Source organism: Platichthys flesus, chromosome 24 (assembly GCF_949316205.1).
Source record: "Platichthys flesus chromosome 24, fPlaFle2.1, whole genome shotgun sequence".
NCBI classification, from domain to species: domain Eukaryota; kingdom Metazoa; phylum Chordata; class Actinopteri; order Pleuronectiformes; family Pleuronectidae; genus Platichthys; species Platichthys flesus.
The window spans coordinates 11,312,900-11,323,944 of NC_084968.1; positions in this window are offsets into that span (position 1 = coordinate 11,312,900).

Sequence of the window (11,045 nt, forward strand, 5' to 3'; positions counted from 1 at the left end):
TTTAACACAAATGCAAATGCACACATCCAGTATTCCACTAATCTTGAATAGTTGTCATGTGTGGTCTTGTGTGGTTTCCATTTCCTGCTGGTTATATATGGGGGAATTTGTATGTCTGTGTATGTGTGAAAATTATGCTGGATTGTGTTGAGCTCCCACTGGACTTGGGGAAAGTTGTGCGATTGTGTCCGAACACCGTACCAAGCTTGGGAAGTGTAGATTAATGTGGAGTAATTTGTTGTGTATTTATCATTTGACAGTAGTTGTGTTCTCTGCAGCTTTTTACAGCACAGAGTCATAATATACGATGAACATCTGTTCACCACTTATTCTGGGAGTCGACGCTACATGCTGCTGTTTCCTGGATGCAGCTCAACAGCTCTCGGCTACAGATTATTTTCATGATTTAAGACGCCTCTTAGGCTCGTTGGATGTTATTCTTCTGGAGTAAATCGTTCACTGGGCTGCATTAGAAATCACGTTCATCGTTCTATTATCATATTTCTTCTTTATTCTTATTTTGAGCCTTTTTTTTGTGCGTGTGTTATCTTTCTATCAGAGTTTTGTGTCACTTTGCTGCTCAGTGTCTGTGGTGTTTGTGTGTCTGTATCTACATTATCTCATTGATCTCACTTCCATTTGCCTTTTGTGGAGCCCAGCTCAATAAAGCTTGAAAGTTCCCAATCGCCTACTGTCAGTGGTGCCCCCCCCCCCCCCCCTAGCGCACCCCCCTGCCCCCCAAAACCACTCAATGACAATAACAGTCCACCAGGGGAGTGATGTTGGGGAGAACAATTGCAGGTCTGCTCAATAGGTCTGGCAGCAAATTGCTTTTTAATGTGTCGCACAAAAGCACAAAACAAAGCGGATTGTTGTCCATAAGCCATGTGAGGCCATTTAAGTGAGTGTGATACATGACTCACAGAGGAGTCCAGGTGTCAATGCTGCCGTGGGAGGAAAGAGGAGACAGCCGTGGTGACGGGGGGGGGGGGGGGGGGGGGGTTGCTGAGCGTGAATTAAGTGCAAGGCTTTCAAGGATCATTATGTTGAGCTGGCTGGAGTTAATGCTCAGTGAGTTAGTCGTACTGTTTTTTTTTTTTTTAAATGTACTTGAATCGAAGTTTGCCAAAGATTTGTGTGAAAGATTCTGGGTTTAATGGGATCTTAATCTCTCATCAGCGTAACCAGTGATTTTACTTTAAGTGTAAGTCACTGGTCAGTCAGACAGTTGGTCCTCCACTATGCTCCAGATGTGAATATCTCAGGTGTAAATCTAGTTTAAACTTTGCAATGCTCCCAGAGTTCAAACTCAGACTTCAAACTCAATATCTTTTGACATCATATTTTACATTTTCTGATGTTAATTCGCCTTTTGCTGCTGAAGTATTAACGAGGAATTAATCTTGTTTTGACATTCATCGTTCCTAGAAGATGCATCCTTCTATCTTTGGTGATTTCCCCCCCATTACTTTCTCTAGCTCCACAATTAGTATGACCTGGATCTCTTTTATTTTATTAGCAACTCTAGCTGCCAAAGAGTTTATTACGGATATGGCTTATATCTTATGTTATAGTATATTTGAAAATCCACCAAACAAGTAAAACAACAAAACTTGACTGGACAAGAGGCAAATCTGACAGTGAGCGCCCTCTCCTGGATGATTTTGAAAGATAAAATGCTATAAAAAATATAAATGAATCTAATACCTTAGTTTATGACCATACATTTGCTATAAAACTCCCATTAGCCTCGGCGTTACTTTGTTTTATTGCTAAGTAGCCAATGCTAGCATGCTAATGTGCTACAATGAACATAGTGAACCTCATAACGTATTTACGTCAGCACTTCGAAGCATGTTACTTTTAGCATTTAGCTTAATGACCTACTTTGCCTGATGCAGCCAATCCCTCAGTCTACTTTATGATACTTTTTATGTCCATTACTATTATCCTCACACACTAATTATTGATAATAGCTTTTACAGAACGTAAGAACAAGATGGGGGGGGGGGGGGGGCAAACAGATCTGCATGACATTTGGAAGCCGACATTTCAGAATCGGGCATAAGGGAGTTTGTTTGTTTCCCCTCATTTGTTTCCACTGAGGGTTCTCAGCTCCCACCACGGCCCCCTGTAGTACGCATCCACCAGTCGCCCTGAGCTCCCAGCGCCACATCTGCCACATCTGTACAACAGAGAGGCGGCGCGTGGTAGGACGCATCTAAAAACCGAGGACCTCGCCTGAATAATATTAATTAAACCTCCCTAACTAATTGTGTGTTACTTTTTGCTGTCAACCAATTATGTTTTACACTCTTGGGGGAGAAGCAGAGATCCCCATTGCTCACTGCGGAAAAATCCAGCTGTCATTGAATTTCAATAAGCATGTATTTAATTAACACACACACAGGCCACTGGAGCATATCGATATTTATTCCTCTCGCAGACAAGGCAGCAAGTGCGTTTGTTTTGCCCACAGTCAACCGCAGACGCCCCGACGAGTTGACACAACGTGCGGGCGGAAAAAAACGTTTTTGATTGAGGACCTGTAATAATGTTTACCTTGCAAGTGCAGCTGGGAGCGGCGTGCTTTACGCGCCGGTCGGTTTCAGAGCATCCGGCACGGTGTCATCGTAAATGATAGACCACCGTCACGGCTACACGTAGACTTCCTCATTCAAATCGCTCCAGTGCGATGAACGTGGTAAGAGCAGATATTGATGTGAGTTTTGCTTTGTCTCTCTCTCTCCCCCCCCCCTCACACCATCCGTTTGTCTTGTGCGTCTGTCCTGTGTTGTTCTTTTATCAAGCGCCGCTTTTGACAGCACAACAGAAATCATCCATCATCTAGATTTACCCCCACAACCCTAATATCTAGCAGAGTCCAATGCCATAACTCCACAGGCGAGAAATGCATTTCAGAGGGAAGGGATGGTTTGTGTGTGTGTCTGTGTGTGTGTCTGTGTGTGTGTTTGAACAACATTTCCTGTGTGAGTGCTTGCACTAGCAAGAAGCATGAGGATAGGAAGGTGGTTGTGGTGGGTGGGGGGGTATAATAGTGACAGAGTGAGCTAAACTCAAACTCAGCCTGCCATGCCATAGGCAACTGGCCTAATACCCCCCCCCCCCCCACCCCACCCCACCCCCTTCTCCTCTCGCTGGGTCAGCAGAAAAAGTGCACAAAACAGCATCAATTGATTCATCCATGATATGAGGAGGAAGAGGAGGCCCCGTCTCCTCCCTCCCTCCCTCGCTTTCATTCCAGCCTCTACCTGCTTCCTCTCAGAGCGCTGTCACACGTAATGAGGCCCGAGCCGGAGAGACGGAGCGAGCCCCGAGAAGCCGAGGCAGCCGGCGCGGCACAAACAACAGCCGCCGCCGCCGCCCAGCCGACCACAGTGGAAATGGTACATATTTTAGCATTAATGCTCTGCCACTTCCCCCTCGCCGTCCCCCTGTGCTTCACACCCAGAGAGAGAGAGAGAGAGAGAGAGCTGTGTATTATTCAATGATGTGTCCACCGATCCAGTGGTCCCGTAAGGCTCGCAAGGTCGCCGATTCAAATGATGTCACGCGTGTCCCAGCTAATGATTCCCTGCAGGGAGAGGTTTTAGGATTTGTCGAGGAGCCTTGTTCCGGTGCAAGTCTGTGCAGAAACACACCGAACATTCAAGTTCTACTTCTTTTTTTTTCTTCTTTAGGAGGTAGGCACACAGTATATACTCTCTGCAATGAGCACAAGTTGTTATCTCCCTGGAAGTAACCTCCGGAGCGAGAGCAGTGCTTCTAATAAGTGAGTGATGCTCCCCGGGAAGCACACATGCCTCCTGTGAGAGGGATGTGTTGTTGGTTAGTTGGACACGGAGCTGGGAGAACTGGTTAGTTTACTCGTTATCTCTGTAAATAACCTGCTTCACTTTACATGCTCCATATAGTTCCTAACATGGCGGCAGGAAATGGCTGATATGAGCCTTTCAAAGACGTGTATGGGCGGTTTATGATGAATTTTGAACATGTAGAGAAATGTGCATTTGTTTGCATTTTACATGTTATTTTTTTATTTGTTTTGAGGTTATCTAACTAGATGTATTTGTGTTTTCTTATTTTAGTTATTTAATATCCATATGTGATTCATTAGGCAGAGAGGGTTGTCCAACAACCAGATGGACGGTGGTTCGATCCCCCAGTTCCTTCAGTCTGCAAGATACCCAACCCCAAATGGCCCCTGGTCCCTGAACCATTGGTGTGTAAATGATGTGCGATAGAAAGGCGTTGTGTGATGTAGCCCTATGTGTGTTTGTGTGTGTGTGTGTGCGTGAATGGGACTTGTAATGTCAGCCTGGAAAACCAATTTATAAATATAATGCAGTTACTGTTGAACTGTGAGATATAAAACATAAATCACATTTCTTTGGCTTTGATAACAACATGTTTGGAATCATTTCCATATTTTTAGCACCTAAGTAGATATTTTGGCAGATATATCAACATTGGAAATGTTTTTTACTCCCTTGTATTTGAATCGGCCCCAAAAAAACTCCATATTGGTTTAACTCCAGATACAAACACTCGCCTTATGTTTGAACGTGGTTATTTTATAAGGATTTTACTTTACGAAACGCCTTGACATAGTATAGATGGGATTTACGAACCAAATTGAACACACTCTCAGAAATATGTGAACATATATTTTTATTCAATGCTTGAATAAATTTTGTCAGGCCTAAGATGGGCTGAAAATGAATCACTCTCTGGGACCCTGTGTCCAGGAACCGTGCTTAGCTTCAGCCGGCTGTTTAATAATTTCCCTTTTTTAATTTCACATATAACCAGCTCAGTTGGTGGAGGTTCAGGACGGGGGGGCTATCGAGCAGAGCCACCTAAAAGGTGTGCAAACAGATAAGTGCAGACTTGCCAGTGTCAGGACTCTGTTAGTCGACGTAAACACATCACACACTCCAATTTTATGCACTGGAGATGATAAAATGAGAACTTCTTTTTTTCCCACACTAGTGCGCCTCAGGGCTTGAGAGGAAGAGGATCGAGGCAGTTATTCCCTCCGTTTTCTACATCCCCTCCTTCTACCGCTTTTCGCCAGTAAGCTCCAAATACATTTTAAGAGGTTCATTTTAGTGACAAGAGCTATCATGCCAACCTGAGATGAGCAGGGAGATCGTAAAAAGTGAAGTAATTACCAGAAACACGTGATTGGAATGTCATTTGGCTGACAGGGGCTAATTGGAGACGTCCCTGCTCGTCATCCTTGCTCCGGTGACAGTAGATAATGGCAGGGGACCTAAACCCTTTCGCTGAACTTTGCCTGCATTGGAAACGCACAGATGAGCCGGCCCTCTTAATAACTTTTGTCACTTCACTCATATTAAGTTTTTTAACAGACCTTTATATAGCGCTTCATTCCCACGCTGGCTTGTCTTTCTCTCGACCTCCACGTCTCTTGTCAAATCTGCTTCAATGAGCATCGAACCCGCGGCTCAGCAGTGACAAAGTCACTTCACACGTCGGCCCAAGGAGACCGCAACTTTTCTACTGGTGACCGTCGAAGTTCAGAGGAAGCATATCGTAGTTTTTCTTTAAAACATTATAATATCAATGTAGCTTCGTCTTTTTTTATGTTCTAACTGTACTTCAGCTTCTTTTCCAGCTCTTCAAAGATTGTCAGCCACCTAAACTGTAAATAAAGATGGGCGACGCGTCTCCACTTCCGCCCACTATCCAGACATGAAGCTAAAACATCCCAAATAAAAGTTAGTCCTGCAGATACAGTCCCTCCACCAGTGGCCAGGCAGCGTCGGCAAAGTAAAACAATGCTTTTCAGAAACTCTTGATCATAAATCAGTGGGAGAAGGACGACCTAAAGTGACAGAAACCATCTTTTGAGAAATTATTTCAAACAGGTGGCGATCAATGCCTCACTGGTCCCCAACCAGTCATGTTGTCCATCTTGTCAGTCCCTGCACTCTCTGGTATTCTTCATGTGCTTTTTCATCACCTCTAAATCATAGTGCTTGTTGTGCTGGTTTGATTTTTTAACTTCTTTATTGATATTCCTTGGTGTGTATGGTTATACGTTGTCACCGTGCTATGGTGGCTGCACTAACATAGAAAAAACTTGACAATTAGGAGGTAGAAGCTTGTGTCAGCAGTATGTAATGAAACCCAAGAGAAGCCTCTCAGCAGGTGCACTATGTAATCAGGCATCAGTATAATAAACAGTGATAGTGGAAGTGTCCAGCATTTGCAGTAGATCCCCTGTAATAAAATTAAATGAGGCGTTGATTTACTTGAGACAATTAATAATTGAGTCGATCAGCAGAAAATGACTGTTTCGTGGATATCAACTTTGCTGGTTGTAGCTTCACAAATATGATTATTCGCTGTTTCTCTTTGTCTTTCGTAGTTTATTAAATATCTTTGGGTTTCAAAATGTTCGATGGACAAACTGCACAATAAATCTGTACATCAATTAATGGCTGATAGTCACAGCCTTATATATGCATAATCCCTATCGCGCCAGTGCTTGGCTGTTCACACCGGACACTGAAGCGACGCTGAACCGCCGGGCAGCGCTAATAATATCACCCGTTGATCCAGTAGATTAAAAGCATATACTTACTTGTTGCTCCGACATTAAGCAACAGCGTCCCAACATGTGTCTTTCTTGGTGTTGTCTTTATACAACATGTTCCGAGGATCATACAACTCACTGCACTTCTCCACTTCAATTATTAATTTAATGTCATCCATGTTGAAGAACTTCGGTGTTTGCTCCGTTAAATGTCGGGTGTCGGGGGTAAATTACGTATTCTCCACTCAAGCCTATGTGGAGAATACGTAGCCCCCCCTCTCTCTCTCTCTTTTTATCTGTATCACTGCTTGTGTGGCTGTAGTGGATGGGCAGAGGGGGACATTTAATAATGTCATTGGTCAAATTAAAACACCAGGACAACAGAAAGGGACTTCAAAGTATGGGATGCATATTTGATCATTTATATCATATAAAATATGTCATCAATATAGTTTAAGATCGTTTTTCAGTGTGTTTCCTGGTGCGATACGCTCGCGTCAAGCGCAAAAAATAGACTCGACGCCGAAACAATCGCAGCACGGCGCGAGGCAGCCTTGGCGCAGCGCGGTGCTTCAGCCTCCGGTGTGACCGGCACAAAGTTTTAACATGGGAGTGGATGGGAGCCAGCTGTAATTTGAGGCTTGGCGCTGCGCTGAAGCTTCGCTTCGGCATCGCTTCAGCGTCCGGTGTGAACCCGGCTTTAGTAAATAACTCACAATGGTTTGCGAGAATTGTGAGTCTGAATTGTGAGTCTGACAACGTCAGGCTACTTATTTCGGTTAATTTGTGTAGAAAGTGCGAGTCTTGATTTCCGTGCCGGCCCTTTTTGTGTCGAATCTGCTATCGGGGGCAGTTAGGAGACAAGGATCACAAGCAGCAAGGATAGTGAGAAATCTGAGGATAGAGATAAGATGGAGATACAAGTCCCGTCTCCTTTCAGTCCTCATGGGGTATGACTCAAAAACAAGATCGACAAACAATATCTGTAGTTTACAGCCGCCATCGTAGTTACTGTCACCTCCCCCAGTCTGTCCCCCACCACCCCCAAACTACCCCGAAACTCGAGACCAGCCAGGTGAGATGACAGCTCACCAAAACCAGGATGAATAAGACTAGAGGTCCGGACAACAAGGTGTGTGTGGAGCAGCTGTCAAGTGTGTTTATAGCTGTCAGGTGTGTTTATACATCTACACAACCTCTAGATGAGGATGCCCAGGATCTGGAAGACATCTCGCATCGTCCCTGTGCCCAAGACGGAGCGTCCTAGTGCTGCAGACGTCTTGGGCCCGGTGTTTTTAATGTCACCTTTAAGAGGATCGTCCCACCCGCACCTCGGGCCCAAAGAATGGACAAATTGCACATGAACACAACTCTCATCCCAGCTCCATTTTGCCTTTTTATTTTTTTTAAATAGCCTTGTGTATATATAGAAGTATTCCTACTTTTGTTTATATTTCTATATTTACTCATATTTTTGTCTCACTATATTTTCCACTTGAGCTGCTACTTTCTTTATTAACATCGACCTGCAGAGATGGAGAGCCCCTGTTCTCCACCATTTTAGACCTAAGCATGCACGAGTTCCAAACCCACTAAGAGAAGTGAACTGAACATCTAGTATTCATTCTATCATCATCAAGGCAGAATATTAATTCCAGCATTCTATCACAGACAAATAAATATACTGGTGTTATAGTGGGCAGCTTTAAGTAGCACTCTATATCTCCACTCAGATTTCCATGGCTGTGCCCAAACAAAGGTCAACAAAAATTCTTCAAGTTTATGTTTTCTTGAAAAACCAACAAAATCGGTATAAATAAAAATGCTATCTATATCTATGTAGATATAGATATAGATATCAGTGTCTGTATATTTGTATTTGCATGTGTGCAGGCATACAGGTGATTCATGTATTTTATGTAGGGATATGTGTAAACGTAATCAATGTAAACAAATCTATACCCACAAACATATAATAGAAGAGAATAAAATGTGATATATATAGAGTCTGACATTTGCATACCTGGATAACCAAGAGAACCAAACTGGTGGTGCATGCACCGGCCTAAACTGTGGTTCCATGACTCTTGCATGTGAACATCTGGAACCGTTCTCCGGCTCTGCAGGAGGACGTATCTAAGACACTTTCTTGTGCTGCTGTGTCATTTGTGAATTTCCTCTACAGAGGATAAATTCAGGTACATCTAATCTTACCTTATCTTAAATACATCAACATGAGCAAGACATTTTGTTTTTTATCGTTTTATTTGGTGCGATACTTTCATTGTGAGGACATTATCATTTTTTATGATGGTTTGAAAACAAATTGTAAATCCCTCCATTAACCTTGACAGTCCTCACAGAAGGTGAAGAAGGTAAAGTCAGCTCAGTTGCTGGAGGATGTTGGCGCAGCTGACTTCTTCTGCCTCCTTCACAACCACACAATGTTGCAGACTCTGTCTTCTCATGCAGCCCCGTCTCCTTGGGTTAGGGATCAGGGAGACCATTGGAGAGTGAGCTCAGTTCTGGAAAACAGAAGGTTTATAGCATTGGAAGACCTCATCACATGTAACCCTGAACTTCTCCAGCTCTTCTTGGAGATCGTTCTTCTTCTTCATCTCCTCCTGGAGCTCGGTTTTCAACTCCTTCATGTTGGTTGCATGACTTTGACAGACCTCGTGATAAGAAGCTTTGAGTTTCTCCAGCTCTTCTTGGAGATCGTTCTTCTTCTTCTTCTTCTCCTCCTGGAGCTCGGTTTTGAGCTTCTCCTGATTGGTTGCATAACTATGGCAGACCTCGTGACAAGAATCGGCGAGATTCTCCAGCTCTTCTTGGAGAGAGCTCTTCATCCTCTTCTCCTCCTGGAGCTCACTGTTGACCTCCTCCTGGTTGGTTGTATGAATTTCGTAAACCTCGTGAAAAGAAGCTTCAAGCCTCTCCAGCTCTTCCTGGAAATCGTTATTTTTCTTCTTCTCCTCCTTGAGCTCAGTTTTCAACTTCTCCTGATTGGTTGCATGATTTAGGCAGACCTCGTGATGAGAAGCTTTGAGCTTCTCCAGCTCTTCTTGGAGATCGTTCTTCATCTTCTTCTCCTCCTGGAGCTCGGTGTTGAGCTTCTCCTGATTGGTTGCATTACTATTGCAAACCTTGAGACAATAAGAGGCGAGACTCTCAAACTCTTCTTGGAAAGAGCTCTTCATCCTCTTCTCCTCCTGGAGCTCACTGTTGACCTCCCCCGGGTTGGTTGTATGACTTTCGTAGACCTTGTGAAAAGAAGCTTCAAGATTCTCCAGCTCTTCCTGGAAATCGTTATACTTCTTCTCCTCCTCCTGGAGCTCGGTTTTCAACTTCTCCAGGTTGGTTGTATGACTTTGACAGACCTCGTTATAAGAAGCTTTGAGGTTCTCAAGCTCTTTTTGGACAATGTTCTTTTTCATCCTCTCCTCTTGGAGATCGCTGTTGAACACCTCCTGGTTGTTTTCATGACTTTGACAGACCTCGTGATGAGAAGTTTTGAGCGCCTCCAGCTCTTCTTGGAGATTGTTGTTGTTCTTCTTTTCCATTTTGAGCTCGGTTTTCAACTTCTTCTCGTTGTTTGCATGTCTTTGACAGACCTTGTGATAAGAAGCTTTGAGCCTCTCCAGCTGTTCTTGGATAGTGCTCTTCTTCTTCTTCTCCTCCTGGAGCTCACTGTTGAACTTCTCCTCGTTGTTTGCATGTCTTTGACAGACCTCGTGATAAGAAGCTTTGAGCTTCTCAAGCTCTTCTTGGAGATCGTTCTTCTTCATCTTCTCCTCCTGGAGCTCGGTGTTGAGCTTCTCCTGATTGGTTGCATGACTTTTGCAGACCTCGTGACAAGAAGCTTCTAGATTCTCAAGCTCTTCTTGGAGAGAGTTCTTCATCCTCTTCTCCTCCTGGAGCTCACTGTTGACCACCTCCTGGTTGTTTGCATGACTTTGACAGACCTCGTGATGAGAAGTTTTGAGCGCCTCCAGCTCTTCTTGGAGATTGTTGTTCTTCTTCTTTTCCTCTTTGAGCTCGGTTTTCAACTTCTCCTCGTTGTTTGCATGTCTTTGACATACCTTGTGATAAGAAGCTTTGAGCCTCTCCAGCTGTTCTTGGATAGTGCTCTTCTTCTTCTTATCCTCCTGGAGCTCACTGTTGAACTTCTCCTCGTTGTTTGCATGTCTTTGACAGACCTCGTGATGAGAAGTTTTGAGGGCCTCCAGCTCTTCTTGGAGATTTTTGGTCTTCTTCTTTTCCTCCTGGAAGTCAGTGTTGAACTTCTCCTGGTTCATGATGTATGCCACCTTCAGCTCCTCGTAATCTTTCTGAAGATCATTCATGTTCTTCCTCTTGATGGTGTTATTTACCTGAGAGGCGATCTTTGTGGCGCTGAGTGCTTCTGGATTGCTGTACTTTTGTAACAGCTCCAGCTCTTGTCCTGTTTTCTTTTCTC